The 20,466-nt window shown below is 36.4% G+C and overlaps 1 pseudogene; it reads left to right on the plus strand.

Moving 5' to 3' along the window:
* Positions 1-16,904: 16,904 nt before the first annotated feature.
* Positions 16,905-20,466, plus strand: part of LOC150007320 (protein SPO16 homolog pseudogene) — a 70,163-nt pseudogene continuing 66,601 nt past the window's right edge.

Raw genomic sequence — 20,466 nt, forward strand, 5'->3', positions numbered from 1 at the left:
AGAGAATGCAGGTTAGGGTGCTATAAAGTTAGAAGGCCTACATGGATCTTGGTCTTGATTTTGCCATTTAAAGGCCAGATGACCTTGAGCAAGTCCTTTAGGCTCAGTTTACTCATCAATAGTAAAAAGGAAATCTTTGAAATTTGTAGAAATTTTGAGAGGATTAAATTAGATAACATGAATGAAAAGATTTCTGAAATTACAAAACATGCAAACAGAGACTTGGTTCTTCAGTCTATGGGGGAGCAGACTTTGAACCTTAATGACACTCCTTCAGTTTAATACACAACAAACAAATACAAACACTTAAAATGTAAAGAGGTAGTGACATCACTGGCTGAACTGAATCAGAACTCAGTTTAAATTCAAACTGTTCAACCTGTGTATATATGGGAGAATGTCCATTCAAATTGGGAATACTTCACTAGCCTACCAACAGCTTTAGATATGGTTTCCTGTTTACCTTGAAATGGATGTTGTGGTTTGTTCTTAATGGTTAGAGGAATTTCCAGTTCTCACTAGAATGATCTCATTTAAACAGAGAACAGGATATGAGAAAAGACAATTACCTTGTGGTTCTGATTGATGTTGTATATTTTAGATGCAGCTGGATAGATCTATGTATGTAATAATTAACAATTACTTTGTTCTTTCCTTTTATGAGTATTTATTGAATACCTATTATGTCTCAGGCATTATTGTAGGGATTAATAATAACAACAATGAACAAAACATAGCCCTTGCTTTCAAGGGGCTGATAATTTGGTTTAGTACATAGGCAAAGAAATCAGTGAACACAGTATAATGTGAAAATTCTTCTTTTAAAAGTTGGTGTGATATGTTTGATATTAGATATTTCTCATCTACTGCCTCTGAGGTCATTTTTCCTGATGATACATAAGAATTATAGTGTTCAAAAACATATGCAATCAAAGGTCTACTTTTCAGCTCAGATTCCTTTTTTGTTTTCTTACCCTTCTAAACCCCCCAACAATACTTATTGGGTTCTCCTTATATGACAAACCATATGTGATGTTTCCCATTAGAAGTCTTTTACAATGTCCTTTCTCTTGTTCATACTTAAAAGAATTTTGCTGGTGCTGAGAAAATATAGTCCCCAGAAATACAAACATAGATTAGTTTAATAATTTAAATTAATTTAAATAGATAAGGAACTTAGAATATAGCATATACAGTCAATTATTTTCTTGATCAAATTGGAAGAAGGCTAAAACTTTCATAGAAATTGTCTATAACAATTCAACATTTAAAAATTATACAGTTGATCCTTGAACAGTGTGGGCTTAGGGAAACCAACTCCCATGAAGTCAAAAATTCTTTTATAACTTTTGATTCTATGGTCTGTCCTTTTTATCCACAGATTTAGCCAACTGCAGGTCAAAACTATGTTCCATCTGCCATTGGGAATCTGTGATTGGGAATCTGCCATTGCAAATGCTAACATACTGTTTTCAACCTGCGTTTTGGTTTGTTGAATCCCTGGATGCAAAACTGCCCATAGACAGGATCTGGCTGTATTCATTGAAAAAAGTTTGCTTGTAAGTGGACCAGAGTAGTTTAAACCTGTGCTGTTCAAGCATCAACTATGATTTGACAAGGTACAAGGGAAAGATGATTGCTTGTGAAAAAGTCTCAGAAACAGCTGTATTAGTGTTCACAGCAGGGGACAAGGGAAATATAAAGAGGTTTCAGAAAAGGCAAGCATCTTTCTTTGTCTTGGTTACTCTTGGTCAGAGTTTTCACAATTTTCCAGGGAACATAAACTTGAGATTAATAACAGAATTCACGGACTATATCAGATAGGTCATTGTTTTGTAGGTATTATTTTCACAGTGTATGTGAAAAATGTAACTTTTTTTTACAAAACTATTTAGTCTCACTTTCTTAGTCCTCATTTTGTTTGATGGTAGGAAACTTTAGTCAATTCTGTGTGAGCTCAGACCTCTCCCAGAGTTTTACTTCTCTTCAGTAAATCAGCTGAGGTCTAGTGGGCTGACATAACCTTCTGACTTGGGAAGCCTATGTTGTCACATATTGAGATGCTCGTACTTGCAACAATCTAGGTTCTTCTAGTTTTGGCTGTATGGCCTCTCCAGATATCCAGATCACTTCTCAGGTAACTTCCAGGCTCTTTTGCTGTTTTGCTTCACTACTTGCAGATGGGACTGTGAGCCCAGTGTGGCCCAGGTTCTCTGCAGCCATGGATCCCTACAGCACCACAGAGGCCGAAGGAGCTTTGGCCAGGCTGTTGCCCCAGAGCTCCAGACAGGCAGACAGACATGCTCCTGGACTCAGGGGCCCCTCAGAATGCATCCTTCCCTGGAGCTCTGCCTGAGGAGAGGTGGGCAGGCACTTCTCCTCTACCTTCTAGACCCAAAAGGTTTTCAGCCAGTTTTGGGGTGGGAGATAGTGATAAAAACTCTGTGCCTGATCACATCTTTTTTCAGATATTATCATACAGCTGGACTATGCTTTTGAAGTTAAAAATCTGAGAATTTTATACCCTGTTTGTACTCTGATTCTGCTCTCCTTGGGGGTGATGGAGTATTTATATCTAGTTTGGCCATGAGGTAGGGAAAAACATACTGTTGGATTGGCCAAAAAGTTTGTTTAGTTTTTTTTCCATATAATAAAAGACACATTTTTAAATTTACACCAATAACTTTATTGATTTGGATATTCTGAGTATATCAGCTACATCCCGCATGGTATAATGGTGATTGTCCTCAATTAATATCTCTATTTGATCGTTATCAACTTTGATTGGTCTAACTGACCATGGAGCATAATTCAGTGAGAAATCTCCAGCATGGAACTTTGCAAACCACTTTTGTCACGTTTGATCAGTAACAGCACCTTCTCCATACACTGAGCAAATCTTGCATTTCAGTTGTGTTTTTACCTTTCTTGAAATAATAAAGCATAATATGCCAAAAATGTTGCATATTTTCTTCCATCTTCAATATTAAAACAGCTACACAAAAATTCACCAACTTTGATGATTTTTTTTAAATGCATGCTGAGATGACAGCTGTCACAATACAATCTAACAAAATTATTTTAAATAAAGTTGAAAACAACTAAGCATTACTAGAGCCATTTTACAGAAAAAATCAAACATACTTTTTGGCCAACCCAACTCAATAGTTTCCCTATCCATTAAATATAAATGTACATCATGAACTAAGGAGGGTTCTCATTGTAAAATGTGCATATAGTCATTCTTGAGAAATTCTACCGTTATCTTTATAAAGCTTTAATAATGCCTCCAGGTATCTTTACAAGTAAATATGTCTACTGGTTTCTTTTACATACGAAGGTTTAATGCCCAGGGTAGGTAAAACTGATAAGCACTCTCCTTGGAGAATTCTCTCTAACAGCTTATCTCTGTCTGGAATAGTAACAGTTGCTTATATGAAGTGAAGAGTCATAGAAGAGGGATTTGTTAACATTTTAATTGAGGAACATAGAAAACAATTTTTGTCTAACTTATTTTATTTTTTGTACTCTTTGGATTGAAGCTAATAGAAATTTATAGCTGTAAGACCTAAAATGGCCACTCTACGGGACGCTCCTTAAGGAAAAGGAATAGAAATCCTATTAATCCCTACTGTTGAGAAATGAGCAATAGACGCTTAAATTATGCTATGTCATAGTACCTAGTTGGCTATAAATTTTGTCAGATAATGTTGATGTTTTCCAAGAGTATTCTTTAGTATACAGTCCCAGGAGAAGCCAAATGACAAAAATAAAAATAAAAATATGAAAATAAAGAGTGTTTTTGACAGGTATGTTTGAGAAATAGCTGCATATCACCTTTGAGAGAGTATTTTGATGAACATGGTTCCAAAATTCTTTTTCTTTCTGTATCCCCTCTTCCCTTTCTTCCTTTTCTCAATTATTGAACATTGGAATTTAATACGTTAACTTTTTTTTCTTATTAGCTGTAGTTGATCATCATGAGTCATGATTTATTTAATCACAAGTTATGGAATTCAGGTGATATGAAGAACGCAAAGTAAATTTTGCTTACTTTCAGTTGTTTCAATTATATTGCTTCTTAACATTTTAAATAACAGTTTTCATGTGAGACAGTGCTCAAGGTTTAAAAAACATGATGGAAATTTATTCAAAGTCAAAGGAGAATTTTCTGATGTACAATATAAATGCTAACAATTACGCAGCTTAAGAAGTTTTCTTATCCACTCTCCTTATTTATTTAAACTTTATTTTAAAAGTGGCCTTCCTGATTTTCTTCATGGCTATACATGACTGCATGAGGTTGCTGTTACCTAGCCATTTATAAATATGTTATTTTTCATTTAGAGGTGCTAAATTGAAGGAAGCTGCCATAAATTGTAAATAATAATATCCTGAACTGTGAATATGACTCATCACTTAGATTTCAATACTTTTATTTATTCTATTTATATACCACTTTATTTTGAAAACAATTTGAAGGGGCTTATTAGTTCATGTGAATAATTTCATGAAGACCATAATGCATACAGTGAATGCAGCTGTAATTACTATTCCAGCCCTGAAAGGCACTGTGGTGAAGTCATGGAATTATGATCGCTTCTAAGCTTATAATTGTGTGTGAACATATGTATAAATTTATATTACTGCAGTGGGATTCTCAGAAAGCAACACATTCTGCAAACATTTAAGACAAAATAAGTCTTCCTGATCTGTAAATAAAGTAAACAACCTTGATTTAAAAAGAATAAATCATATGTTAAGGACCAAAATATCAAACTTTGTGTGGGATCACAACTCAGTATTATTTTCTCTTCAGAAATGGAAAAAATAGCTATGCAGTTGTTTTTATTGTTTAAATGTAAATAATCCACATTACAAAAGTCTCTTTAGGCTAAATCAGTACCATTTCAAGATAATCTTTTTTATTTCTTTGAGTTTATGCTGAACCCTGAGCTTATCTCTTAGAAAAGGTAGGACTTTTCTCTAGAATAACAGGGAAAGCAGTTACTAGTCGACCTTTCAGGCAAGGGGAGGAAAGAAAACATTTCAGGGCTATTAGACATCCAACACCCACTTCACAAGAAGCTGTGCCTGGAGAGAAAGGGGCCTGGCCATACAAATGTCTGCACTTGGAGGTTCTGCAAAGATGCCTTTCCTTACAATGATGCCTTTATGCAGCTTGTGTTTGTGTGAAGTGGCAAGACAGAAATGAACACTGTGAATTGATCTACCTGTTCAGGAGACCAAACTTAGAAAATAATTCATGTGACCCTCTGACCTCCTGATCTTGTCTGGGGGACCAAACATAACTTGGCCTTTTCGCCTACTTTTTTTTTATGCTTCTGCAACCTTTCATGAGTTGTGAATTTGGTAACTAAGTTGAAAATCTCTTTTGGCATTAGACTTCTTCAGGGAAAAAATATGTCCAAGGACCTATAATTCTGAACTTTCAAGAAAAATCATAAGTAAATAAATAATTCATTTTAATCAAATGTGGAAGCATGTATACCATTAAAGATTCAGTTATTGAAAAAGCTTGCACTTTACATGCTAATTGTACAAAACTTGAAAACTGCAGAAAAATATAAAGAAGTAAAATAAAATTAACCATAATTCTGTTTTCCAAGGCAATGCCCTATTAAACTTTTAGTATTTTTTAAACAGATATAATAATAGATGCAAAATATAATATTTATGCATTCCACAGTTTTGTCTATGACCATGATAATCTTGGCAGTTAATGTCAGAAAGAGCCAGCAAAACTGAAAAATTGTCACGTGTCTATTATATATAGTAAAGAATAAATGACATGGAGAACTATATTGACTATGGGGAGATCTGCATTGTTTAAAATTGCTTCCAACAATCATGTGAGTAACCTTGGAAGCTGATTTCCCAATCCAGTCAATCCTTCAGATGAGACATCAGCTGTGACCAATAATGTGCCTGAAATCTATGAAAGACCCTGAGGCATAAAACCGGCAAAAGAACCTTGGTCATTACACAAACTCTACCAGTCAGTTAACTCTGGAATATTGATCAAGCCATTTAATCATATAAGTGATTCTTAGTTTCCTTATTGGTAGGGTTTGATCAAATTGATGTACCCCAAACTTCAGTCATTCATTTAAGACTTTCTAATATTTTCCATATCCACTTAGAACCTCTCCTGTTTTTTACTGAGTGCTTTGAATTGTATCATGCTGCAAAATTATCTTTAAGCCAATCAGGCCGCTTAGCAAAAATCACTTTGGTAAATATTGCTAGTCCTCCAGTGGTTAAAAGCTTATATAGTTTCCTCTTTTTGACAATTTTGTTACCAGATGATACATTACAATGAATGTAAGTCTCAGATAAGATTCTGTCAAATGTGCAAACATTTACATTATTTCACCAAAACTAAAATACCATCTACTGTAAGATGCAAAATAATTCTATGGACCACTGAGAATGATAGAAACATTGCTAATCATAATTATAAAATACTGTTGACTGTAAGACACAGCCAATTTCAGGCATGTTAAAATGTGAGAAAAAGGTACACTTTAAGATTAAAGAAGTAAGATATTAGTCGTCGTCGTCGGCAGCCGTCCGTCTCGAGAGACGATGGTGTAGCTTCTTAAGAGTCTATCTGCACCGCCAAGAATGGCTGTGCAGTCCGACTCGGGAGTGACACGGTATCTGTCTCCTCCCATGTTGAATCGACATCTTGCAATGAAGCTACAGAGCCTGGGCAGGGTGATATGGAGGGTCTGCTGTTGCCCATGCAGCAGACCCCCCCTCTCTTCGCAGCTGAAGGATCGAAGGGAAAGACGGAGTCAATACAGCTTGGCTTCAGGTGCGCTGCAGGAGTTGCCGGTGTTGACTACAACGTCAAACCGCCTTAGGGACTCCAGCTCCGGATTTTCTGTCGGGGTTTACTCCCTTAGCCTTTCCCCTGAAGAGGTATGCCACAAGGCAGCGGAGGTTTTTTGGAATCAGAGTTTTCCTTCTCTGAAGATATTAGTAACAAGCACCAAAAGAGGTGATGTATTTTATTCAGTTCATTTGAAGTCTCACTTCTGTCCTAGGTACATTAACACTATCAAGAAAGTCTTACTTCAAAAGGGACATCGCAGTGTTGTGATGCTAGTGTTCTGATCATAGTGTTCTTTTCATTTATTTATTTATTTATTTATTTATTTATTTATTTATTTATTTATTTATATAACCTTGTTTTTCATTTTCCTATTGTTGTTCTATTATAGTTGTCCCAACTTTTCCCCCATTGCTCTGCCCTGCCCTGCCCACCTCCCTGCTCTCCCACAGTCAGTCTCCACCCAGTTGTCCATGTCCATGGGTCATTTACATTAGTTCCTTGGCTAGACCCTTCCCCTTCTATCCCCCCTTCTCCCCTCCCGCCCCTCTGGTCACTGTCAGTCTATTCCTTATTTCCATGTTTCTGCTTCTATTTTGCTCATTTGTTGTGTTCATTAGGTTCCTGTATCAGGTGAGATCATATGGTATTTTTCTTTCACCACCAAGTTTATTTCACTAGGCATAGTTTATGACCATATCACGCAGAATGTGCCCAATCTTGTCTGATCACAGTGTTCTTATTACAGTCATCCTTATAATATTAGGCCACACGGTCCCCTGTGCAGGATGCAGGATCAACATGGCTCAGGCTCTTCAGTGAGGAACCCTGGCTTTGCAATGCCTATACAAGGGATGGAGGTGGGGGGGAGACACCTGTTTAGTATTCCTAACTCTTGAATGATACTCATTTAAGCCAATAAAAACACTGATTCTAACAAACCTTACACTATTTAACAAAATATTTGGTATAGGTTTGATTAAGGTCATGCTATCTTTTAAGTATAGTTCTCTTTAGGTATTGAGTGCTGATTAGGACCTCAGCCATTTCTGGAGTGTAGATTGCATTTTTTTTTTTATTATTATTTTTTTTATTTTTGGTTTTTCAATTACAGTTGTCCCCTTTTCCCCCAATTTCTCTCCCCCACCCAACCCACCTAGATTGCATTTTAAAACAAATTATCATACCTACAGTATAAAAACACTTTTAACTTATCAAAGTAAATTTATTTAGGTGTCACTGAAAAATGGGTAACAATGCTATAAACAGAAGTCACATAAATTCTCTAAACAACACTTAGTACCATTGCCTAGTTAGGACTCCAAGCAGAAGCCAGTTCTCTCTTTGTTAGAAAAGATCAGTAATTGAAATTATTTCTCTTGATTTAATCAGAAAGGAGTCATTTCCCTAGAATGTTATTCAAAGTTATTTAAAGCTCTGTAAGTATACCACCAGGGTCCAGAGCTTTCATTTTGTAAAAAGCTGACAAGTTTAATATTCTTTAAAATGCAATTGTAAAGCTGTGGGTAGAAATATATGTCATCTCAGAAAATAGTACATGAGGTCATTGGCATCTTATGCAGATTAGTTGCTGTGAATACTCGAATCAGTGAAGTATTTATTTTTCTAATGAGCTCATTAATAAATGGAACATTATAGACAATTACGTATTTTTTCATCATGGTGCTTATATTACACACTTATAATATTTATATTACAGAGTCTAAGGCTGTATTAAAAATGTAAACTCAAGCCTTCTGGTTTTAGAAAAACAAAAAACAAATGGTTTATTTGTCTGAAACCCTTCAGGGTTTAATAAACTGTTCTCTTTTCCTTTTTACCTGCCAGTGATGTACAGCTTGGCTTTGGGCACCACTTTATCTTTACTTCATGGTTATAGCATTCACTGCTTCATTGGATAAGTACTTCCAAGTGTCCCTTACAAAAAGTAATCATGATGTCATCTGAGCTAAAAGCCCATACTGATAACCAATAGTTGGGTTTTCCATCTTCTTGGTGACCTGTTTGGCAGAGTATCTGCGTTCTTTACAACTCACTGCAGAAGAGCACTGTTCTCTATATAACTCTTACAGGAAAATAAGAAAAAACTATTTTTTTGGCTTTGGGGAGTGATATAGGTGCTGGTGCCTGGAATAAGTCACCTGTGGACAACCCTCACCCATACTCTTCCGATGAGGTGAAGGGGAATTCAGGAACAGACACTTACACATTTCTCACACTTTTCACCATTTGTGTTAAAACTTTTCCTCAACTACACATTTTATTAGCTGGGCTAAAAATTGGAGAAAAAATATCTGTTTGAGTTCTTTTCAACAATTCTCTAGCAGCTTAGCTGAATTTGACCAAGAAGAAAAAAAGGCTAAACATTGGTATTTCTATTATAGGGTTGTATTGACAAATGGTAAAGAGTATCTCTTGCTGATACCTTTTGATCTTCAATAATCTTACATTTTATTTTAATAATTTATTGCATTTAAACATTTTTGAAGCTTACTATTGAATTCATTTTTGTTTCTCTTTAATATTATAATCCTTATTCCAAGGAGGGTTTTTTCTAGCAATTAGTTAAATATTAATACCTAAAAATAAATTATATTAGGGACAATAAATAAGAGCACAAATGCAACCAAAAGTAAAATTAGCAATTAATTAGTGAAACTTTCTGTAACGCTTTTGTATTCCCCTAGTAGCAGTCACTCATACTGTTTATTGATTCTCTGTACTTCTATACATCCATCCATCAATATTTATATATTCTATGTCTCACTTCCACATGTGATCATGATACCTTAACTATCTGTACCTATTGGTATTCACAGCTACATTTTCCTTCAAAGGCAGCAATGGGGTTTGACAACTGCCTTTTATTCAATCCAGAGCAGTAACCAACAGTCCAACAGTGACAATTTTGGCACTGAGGCAAGAAAGTGACAAAGGGCTTTTTGTTGTAATTTTTTCTTTTTGGTATGCATCAAACTATATCATGAAGATGGGTGTATATGGCACAGATTCTACATGTAGCAGAGCATAAACATTTATTATAGTTAAAGATTTTGCTCATTCTGCTAACAAAGCTTTTTTTTTTTTTTTTGGCAAAAGAATGTATTTCTTATTGAGATACAAGCATGCCAAGTCTGAAATTTAAAATCCAAAACACACTGTATTATCTAAGAGCAAATAAAGTTTTGGAAAAAATTATCTGATGGAAAATTGGTAGATTGTTTTTTTCCCTAGTGCCCAGTTTCTTTAAATACTTATCAGCTAATCATTTTCTAGTTTTAGGGAAATTAACATTTATTTGGGAAAACTTATAGACTATTAAACTTATAGGCTATTAAACCCAGTAATGGCAGGGATTTCCAAGGGATAAACTTGGAAATTTATGCAGCATAGCCATTTTATGGACATTAATATTTTCATAAATGTTTTAATTTCTAAATTTATGTGATTTATTGAGTTCATTTTTTTACATTGAGATATTCAATGGGTAAATAATAAAACCATTTTATAATGTAAATCTTGTGAAAATTTTACTAATTTCACAATTGTGTAGTTGGATGTGATTGTTGGGCATATGTAGGTTGTATTGTGTGTACATAGTTACATTTATTAGGGCATTTTTTAATAAGTGTATTTTTAACAAGACGTTGTTTAAATTGTTCCTACCTTTTATTTCACTTGTCCTGTGACCTGTGCTTTGTTGATTGTTGACCTTGTTTTAGGAAAGATTCTTTTTTTTTGCCACCTCCACAACAATTTTAGCAAAGTAGTTAATGGTGAGCTGCCTGTTAGGTACTGCAGAAGTGCCTTCTGCACTTAAATGTCCCATAATACTTTCTACTCTTTTTAAGAACCATTCTATTTTAACTCAGACACCTCAATTCCTACATTGAGGACAGAAAGGCCTTACTGAGTGTGAGAGCAGACAATGTAGTGAGTAATTAGCAACATAGATTCTAATTCAAAGAACCAAATTCTGTTTCCACTACTCATTATGAAAATTATTTAACTTCTCTGGCCTTAGTTATAAAATTGAGATTATAACAGGCCTGTGATGATTAAACATATAAAGAAACTAACACTGTGCCTGGAAAATTGAAGGTACACAGCTAACGCTAAACATTATATACTTGAGAATATGATGGCTGGGGGAGTGCTGGATAGAATTAATAACACTAATTCTAGTTGTACTGACATGAATTCTGTATATTTTCTCTTTTCTTAGGCTGACTCACTTCTTCAGAAATATTTTTTTATTTTATTTTTTATTTTAGCAAGACCAAATTAGATATGGTGATGCCTGGACTCTAGATTCAGGGGAGTTTGTTTTAAGATGTGGCTTCGCCCCTTCTTTGCTGGGAGTGAGGGCAGTCTGCTGTGAGGCCTGTGACTACACCAGGTATAGAATTGGGGCAACTGACCGAGGTTGATGAGCAGTGTTGCCTCCTTTTTTTGACCTCTCCTGGTGTTTCTTCCAGAGTCAGGACAGATAGAGGTACAACTCTGCAATTAAGGACATTTTCTCAGTAAGGCTCTTCTGGTAAAAGCTCCTTAAATTGATTTTTGACCTCCTTTTAGGATAGATTCTTTTCTGTTGCCACCCTCACAACAGTTGCAGCAAAGTAGTGGTCATCTGCCTGTTAGGCACTGCAGAAGTGCCTTCTGGCCCCTTAAATCTAATGAATGTTACATAATACTTTCTACTCTTTTAAAGAACCATACTAATTTAACTCAGACACCACAGCATCCATTCTGAGTGAGAGTCTCACAGATGATGCTGAAATCATATGGTTCTCAAAAAGCAAAATGAAAAAAACAAATGAACAAATTACCTCTCACACCAAAAAATTCTGAAAGCCATGTTGAAATATACTCTTTGAACCTTTCTATAAGCCTGAGTCCCTTAGTAGTTCTCCTCCAGGCTGGTGAAGTCTATCAGGCAGTTTGGATTCAGTACCAAAAGGCTGTCATTTATAGAGGCATACCTCATTTTATTGTACTTTGCTTTACTGTGCATTGCAGATACTATTTTTTACAAATTGGAAGTAAGACCCTCCACTGGCAAAATGATTGTGACTCACTGAAGACTCAGATGATGGTTAGCATTTTTAGCAATAAAGTATTTTCTAATTAAAATATGTACATTTTTGCATATAATGCTATTGCTCACTGCTGTAGCAATACTGCACTAGACTGAAGTATAACATAAACATACTTTTTCTATGCACTGGTGTTGGAGACCATTTTGTATGGTATAGGAAACTGTATCCGCTGCATAAGCCAGGCCCAGACTCAAGACTGTAAGTCTCGACCAAAAGCAGGAAGTGGCTGGTAGACATGATCCTATGGCCACACTGATGTCCCACTATCCAGGGAGAGGAATAGGAATGCAATGTACCATTTGAAGCTGTGAAGCGTGCTCTGGTTTGTGCATGTCCAGATCTATATCAATGAGATGTTTAACTCCGGGAGTATAGTCTAAACTTTTGCAATGTATTATGGTGCCTGAAAGTCTGAACCACTTATCACTACATGTTGATTTATGTTTCTCTTTGTCCTTCCTAATGATAGTTGGGAGGGGGGGCTGCCTCCTCTAGTCATGCATTTCTACATGTAGCCTACTCAACAAAAGCTCTGCTGAGAGGAAGGACAGCAGTGACTCCACCCTAGGGGCACTCTCCCTTCTCTACCCAAGACAATCTGTCTCTGGGTCAATTTATTCATCCACAATTGGGGGACTGCAAGTTCAGGAACCCCCACACACTGGGAAATAAAAAATTTCATGGTTTATTTTACAGTTATACTTGCTTTAAGGAACTGAACCTACAATATTTCCAAGGTATACCTGTACATTATTTGATGATCGCTTCTTCAGGGAGTGGGGATTATGTCTTGCTTTCAGAGTGCCTGCATTGTTTCTGCTGCCATGTCCAAGTCACCCTCTTCCCTCAAGTACCTCTCAGGGGTACTCATATGTCTTGGCGCAGGGCACACTAGCCTACCAGGCTTTATCAATGTTGAGGCTTTTTGGTTGTTTTGATATTTCTCTGGGAATTTCTTCCTCTTCTCCAATTCTTCCTCTCCATCCACACTTTCTAAAGTGTTAAATAATTAATATTATATGATTTATGCTAATATTCTAATGAGACTAATGATGTTCACTCACTTTCTGGGAATGTGTTATTCTTGCCAGTGACCTTTTTTGTGACATGCAATGCATTGCCTTTGCTTTCTAAGTGCATAGATTGTCCCCTTTTCCCCCAACTCAAGTATTTTCTTTTCCAGTTTAGGAAGGAGAGGAGGCAGAGGAAATAAGAGATGGCATAGCTTTTATGACATTTAGAGATAGCTAATGACTTGCCTACTAAAGCTCACACTGATATTTTATATCTTTGACTCTTTTGTATGGTCATGAGAATTTTTGTGAGGATAGGTTAGTTTTATAACAATTCCCAGGGTTATAATATGGCTTTTCATGCTAAAAGAAAATTAATGAAAGTAGGGCTTGGGAGAGTATTACATTATTTCCTAATTTGAGAAAACTCCCAGGGGCAGTTCTGTTTACTAACACCTGGATTCCCCAGTCATGGCAAATTTAGCATCCTTCTGGCCCAGCTTGTCCTTGTTCCTCACTTCTAATGTCTATTCCCAAACAGATGTTCTGGCTCTGCACTCTGATTCCTACCTAGAAGATTTGGCTGTTGCATCACTTGTTTTTCAACACAAGTTTCTCTTGGGGCTGAGGAAGGACAGATGCCAACACCTGGGAAGATCTTTTAGTGACCTTTGTTCTTGTAATTTTCTGTTTAATCACCACGTGATTCACTTCTTTCTATTGCTGCTACCCTTTCTCTAGCTCTCATTCCAGAGACAAGGACCCCCTTGTTCTAGAAGATATAGGATTTTCTTTTTGCTGCTATTCAGAATCAGAGGCCGTATTTTACTAATTAAGAAAAATTTAGTATACAATAGTAACTAATACATAATGAGTTAAATAAGTTAATAAAATCCCCAATGTTGGTGAATGTACATTTCAGAAATTAGCAAATTTTCTAAGAAAAAACCAAAAATATAGGACTTTTATTAAGTTAATTTCCTTACTACTGTGTTCATTTTATACAGTTTACTTTTAGTCATTTTCACTAATGGATGAGAACAGAAACTATATTCATTAATATGTAATTGAATCCCCAACTCATTTGCCTTTGGAATGCATGCCGTATTTATAGGCAAATTCATATGTCTAAAGCTGGGAGAGGCACTGCTAATAAATCACATCTGGATGTCTCCTGATTTAGGAACAACTGGAAATATCTCCATTTCTCTCTTATTTTCTCTCCCTCCCCCTCCTCACACTATATATGAATACCTTCATCTCATTCTGAGGAAAAGAATGAGCAGAACTGCCCTCTAAGACATTTACTTGACAAGAGAAGCATTTAGATGTTTGGGCTTAAATGACTTTTTTACGTGGTACATTCAAAAGTATTAGACTCAAAACCCCTTAGACAATCAATGCTTGCATTCAGTGTGCTACACGCCCAAGGTGTTAGGCAGATAAAGATAGAGCCTTGTCTTAAAGCCAGGGAGGCAAACCACTACCCACACACACAAAAAATTACATGCAAGATAGTATCAATAACAAGTGTTTGACACAGATAATAAAAGCTATAGGCCTTCATAGAAAAGATAAATCATTTCACCTGGGAGCAAAGAGAAGTGACTAATAGATAACTCAAATTTTACTTAGACTTGGGATTATGGAATGATTTATGCTGGTAGAGTGAGTTAAAGGCATTCTAGATTGAGGAGATGGCTTAAACTAGGGTGTAGAGGCAAAACATAGTCAGTTGGGTCAAGAGAACAAGACAAATGTATGAGAGTAGTGACATATAAGAGGAGAAGAACATAGTGGTTTTGCAATGTTTATCAGTGTTTAATGAGCAAGAGCAGAAAGATAGAATCATTAAATTGGAAGGAACTTGTAGGACAACTGGACAGCTTGTGTCAAAGAGGCTAGCTAGATAGTACTTTTAGTATGAAAAATATAGAGTAAAAAATCCTTGGATAGGGTGATACCAGGGCCAGCTTCATGGGTATGGGGCCTGTGGAATCCCACTAAGGGTCCCAATATAGAAGGAGCTGTGTGCTTAGTTCAATGCTCTGTTATTGCTGTCTTGAAATTCTTAATTTTTGAACAAAGGACTCCACATTTTCATTTTGCACTGGCCCTGCAGATTATGTAGCTAATCTTATTGTTCAAACTGGAGATTAATAAAGGAACATGAACAAGGGCATGAGTAAGGAAGGAGGAAGAAGGGGCATGAATGGCAACAGAGTGTAAGAATCTATAGCAGTGGTTCTCAACCTTCCTAATGCTGCGACCCTTTAGTATAGTTCCTCATGTTGTGGTGACCCCAACCATAACTAAAGCATAATGATTAATCACAAAAACAATATGTAATTATATATGTATTTCCTGATGGTCATAGGCGACCCCTGTGAAAGGGTCGTTCGACCCCCAAAGGGGTTGTGACTCACAGGTTGAGAACTGCTGCTCTATAGGGTGAGATATATGGAGTCTCATGGCACAGGCAATGCAGGAAAAATAAGATTGAGCCCATTAGTCTGAGCAGGTCATCTGTTTGGAACCATTGTGTGTCAATATTGAAGATTAGAGGCATGTGTGCATAAAAAATGGTGAAGAAAGTGGTAAGTTAGAAGCTGAATAGAAAGCAAAGGAACACATACACACATTGTAGAAATCAGGAGAGAAAAAAATGTGTGGCTCGAAATCAAGCAACAGGACAGGCAATCTTTTGCAGAGAAGGAAAGGAGTAGACTCAACTTGAGAGGCCCCAGTGATGGTGACACGTGGGGAAGGCCTCCTGTGAAGGCAGGGCGAAGCTCCTCTCCTTCAAGAAGACATCACCAGGTTAGTGCTGGCAGAAGAAGCCAGAAACTGAGTCTTTGTCAGGGAATGGAGGAGCCACTTCTCTTTCTAGTACCGTGCTTCTCAAAAGGGATGAAAGCTTCTCTGGTTTTTAAAACCCCAGGAAAATATGTGCATATTCCTGAAGCATTCATTTCATGTGTAGATGTAAGGAAAATTTTACATTAAGACAGACATTGTTAAATCATAAAGTTGGAAGAAGCATTGACATGGATATTTCATGCAAATCTTAAAACTTCCAAGACATATCTGCTCTCAGCCACTTGCTTGCACCCCTCTCTCCAGCTTTGCAGGTACACATTCAGGGACTAAGTGCTGTAGCTCTCTGCAAACGCCTTAGAGCTTGAGAATCATCTGGGGAGTTTTAAAAAATTCTCCACTTCTTGAGATTCTAATTTAGTAGAGTTTGTATTTTTAAAAAGTTTCACAGGTAATAGATACATGATTTCTTTAGGCCTTCCTTTTTTCCCCCTCTTCCTTTGCTCTCTCCCTCCTTCCTTTCTTCTCTTTCTTCACTTTTTTCTTCACTGTCTTCTCTCATATGAAAGAAGCTAACTGTGTTTTAGAACAATCCCAAATAGCGTCTACCAAACAAGGGCCTTCAAGTTGAAGAAGAGTAAACTATAGCTTTTAAATTAGGCCTAAGTCATTAAAAATATGCCATTATTTCAGTTTATTTTTTGTTATTCAAAACATTAATAAAATATGTAAAAATATTACAACCAAGTCTATAATGTTATAGTGTACTAAAGAAAGAGTCATATATTCCCCAAGCCAGGTCATCTAACAGGGAGCAGAATTCTAAGGGTGGTAGTTACAGAGCAGTCTCCAAGGGAGGCGTTCGGGTATCTGGGCTGCAAAGGCCAGCTGCCCTCTCCACTGAAGAGCCTCCTCCCACTGCTGACTTTGGAAGGTGTGGGAACATTCCATCATATTTAATAAACCAGCAGGTTTCTCCTACTCCTCCTCCTCCTCCTGAAGCATTACTGTGAAATAGAGCCTAGGAGATTGTGGAAGGTGCCAGAGGTGAAGCAGCAATTAATTTCACAGGCTTACAATGGCTGATTAGAGATGGGGTAAGAGGGACAACAGGGACTAAAAAGAGTGTAATGTCAAGGTTATGTAACTATGTGTATTGAGGTTCACATAGAAATGGGTAAGGAAATCTACCATTTGTGGAAAGACAAAGGATACTTTTTAATCTGGATGATGGCAGAGTTTAAGGGGGACCTATGCCAGAGGTGATTGAGATGGAAACCTGGAGCTTCCAGAAGATTTCTGGGACAGACACAGGTTTAATAATGAGATCTAACATGTATTGGGACTTACCTTGTGCCACACACCGAACTTAGCATTTTACGTGCTTTTTTCCCCCTCTCATGATATAATGGTCTTTTTAGAGGGAATACTAATATAGAAGAGAAAGTCCTATGAAAGCTAAACTTACAAGAAATCTTATTACAGTCTGGTTTTATATGTAATCCACTTTCTCATTCAAAGATTTTTACTTGACTCAAAAGACATTACTTGCTCTTATTTTTAAGGAGTTCATTTTAGTCATTTTTTTTTTGCAATAATCGAGACATCATCGTAATCGAGAGAAACAAGATATAGTGAGTTGTCATGACAAACTTTAGAAAGAAGTAAAAGAGATCAAGTTCATTTGTATATTTGCTTCTGGATTTCAGGAACTCAAGCTACCTTAAGGTAGTGAAAGTATACTGAGATTTAGTAGATACTTTTTATTTGTGGCCAATTAAAAATTTTGAACATCTTCTCTACACTTTGGTAGTTTATGAGTCTCAACTTCTCAAGAAAGTTAGAAATCCCAGTGTCTTTATAACAAGGGGTTCTAGTGGGAGTTCCTGGGAAAGCTCCTTTCTCAAATAAAATCTCAGAGAGAAGGGTTTTGCACTTTGCCCAATGCCTGTCCTTCAACATGCCTGAAATTCAGATGCATGTTCTTGCAGAGTCTCACCAAACCTAAGAGGTGCAGCAGCCTCTTATCTAAGACCAATGGAGCAGGGAAACTGGGTGGACCTTTATCCTGATGTCACCCACCTTTCAGCCATAGCCTTCCTGTAATCTGAGGGGAAAAAATGAAGCTACTATTGATTGACTTTCTTATCCCTTATAGCCCAGTAAGTAATTTCTGGCTAATGTGTGGGGTGTCTCAGGGAATCTAGGGCAATAACATGATTCTCAAGAACAACCAGAACACAAATGAAGTCAGGACTTTCTTCATTTCCACTTTCCTTTCCACTTTGGCTTTATTCTTTACTTGCAGCCAAGTAGCTTTTGTGGTAAAAGCCATGGCAACTTCTAGCTCCCAGTTTTACATCTTACAGCTCTTGCCACCAGGTCCTCAGATCATGAAGAATGGTTCCCTTGTCTTGGCTCAGGTGAGATTTGATTTCTGTGTCACTCAGTTTTGGTCATTTCCTAGAAATACCAGATCGATGGAGAAAGTGCTGAGGAAGCACTGGAACTGAAGGCATTGGAACTGAGGACATTCTGGGAACAGAAAACAATAGCTCTCCATTATAGTCCTGTATTATAGGAGCAAACTATATGGTGTATCTGACTGGCTGTCATGAACTACATATTTTATGTAGAAAGAGTAGTTGTTTCATCCTTTCTTTTAAAAAAAAATGTGGCTTATTTTTAGTATCCAGACTTAATAGGTTGAGCAAAATAGGAGATATCTGATTTCCATGACATGAATCAATTTTGGTAATTTCAGAAAGCAGAAAATACTGGAATATTTTCCATCAAAGTGGTTCTGAATAGAGCAGTTCAGTTTGTAGCTTAACAAATTCTGTACTGCTGCCCTTAAGAATCTGTAATAAACCTGACCAGCATTTGAAGATACACCCCTCCCCCCTTTATAACTGGTAACAGAAGCTTCTATCTTCCACATCCCTGTGGTGATCTCACTGTTTACTGCTCAAGCTCTGCAGGGCAGCTGCTTGTTTGCTTGTGTATACAATGGTTCATTAGAATGTTCTCTTCGAATTGGAATTATTTGTGTTTCCAAAATTATGTTCACTCACAATCTATGTAGAACCTTGCAGGAGTATGTGTTTTTTCCCCTGTGGATACTGTATAAATAATATTTAAAATAAGAAGAAAGATGTTTCTCTTCCTTGCATGTTTGTCACATTATTATTACTCTAAGTTTATTGATATTAAATTGTGTGTTACCTAGCAATAATAATCCTCAATGTATGACACATTCTTGATGAAATTCAGCCTGCAGCAAACTGTATTTCCTAAAAAGGGTCACGCCAATGTATAGCTCATCCCATGTGCTCTTCTTACAATGTGATATGCTGCTCACTATCTTAAGCTGGGGCGATGGTCCCTCTCTTTGCATCTGGGTGGACTTTTGAAATGCCTGGACCAAGAGAATGTGGCAGAAATAATGCTGTGTGGTTTCTGAGATGAGATTATGACATGACTTATTCCTTGTTCTCTCTCTTGGGATGTTTGCCTTTGGGACTTAGCAACCCTGCTGTGAGGAAGTCTGGGCAACATGGCAAAGCCACATGTAGCTGTTCCAGAGTACAGCTGCTACTATGTTCTCAGCTGACAGCCAACATCAACTGTCAGGCATGTGAGAAAATGAATCTTCATGTGATTTGAGAGTCTGTCCTTTTAAGGCTTCTATCTGAGGCCCTTGGTTATTTTATGCCATTAGGTTTTTAGGTAATATCTTTACATAATATTAGAACTGGGCCAGGGTCCATTCTGTTTGTGAAAGACATTTAATAGTAAAAGCATTAAAAATAAATTATATCTTTTCCTAATGACATTTACCCTATATACCATGAGAAGTCTTTATTTAGATCACAACTAGCTCTTCCAAGGGGGATGATTAGACATGGCACCCATCTTGGGATAGCATCTGCTTACTAACTATTAAATTATAAAAATTATCTCAGGATGATAATTTTCTATTGATTTGGAATGTTAGAACTAAAATAATTTAGGAAACAAATATTCAGGAGAAAGACGATCAAAGGATATATTCCTGGGATGATATATTGGAATGGGCTACTGATGGAGGTAGGGTAATATTCATCTCTAAAATTATTTAAAGGTAAACAAAATGTATCTAGCCTAGTTTTATCTGGAGAGTAGACATATAGACTAAAAGAGTTTTGGGAGTCTTTTATTGCTTTATTTTCATGTCTTTGAAAGTCCTCAATTTACTCATTACTTATGAAGAGAAAATAATTCATTAAAGACAAAATGGATAAATATCAGTTTTAACTAATGCTCAGAAAAATGCAGTTAGAATCTTACACTTAGAGATTTAATATCTTATATATAAAATAAAGCCATACAATATGGCTTCTGTGGACTGGACTATACTGTTGTTTCTAATTCTCTGAAAGTTAGTTATATTGCTAAATTAAGATATTAAAAAAATTATAAAATTTTGAATTTTATTTGTAATTCATTTACTTTATCAATTATCAATGTGGTGCTACATATAACAGCTCTGTATCCCTGAGATTGAAGATATTTGCTTTTGCATTCTTACCCAGTCATAATTTTTTTGAATTTGGACTGGTCATATTAAATGTTATGTCTTCAAATACTTGTTGAATCTTTTATCCTCCAAACT

This window comes from Furipterus horrens, unplaced genomic scaffold, assembly GCF_987537825.1.
Source record: "Furipterus horrens unplaced genomic scaffold, mFurHor1.1.pri manual_scaffold_6, whole genome shotgun sequence".
Taxonomy (NCBI): Eukaryota; Metazoa; Chordata; class Mammalia; order Chiroptera; family Furipteridae; genus Furipterus; species Furipterus horrens.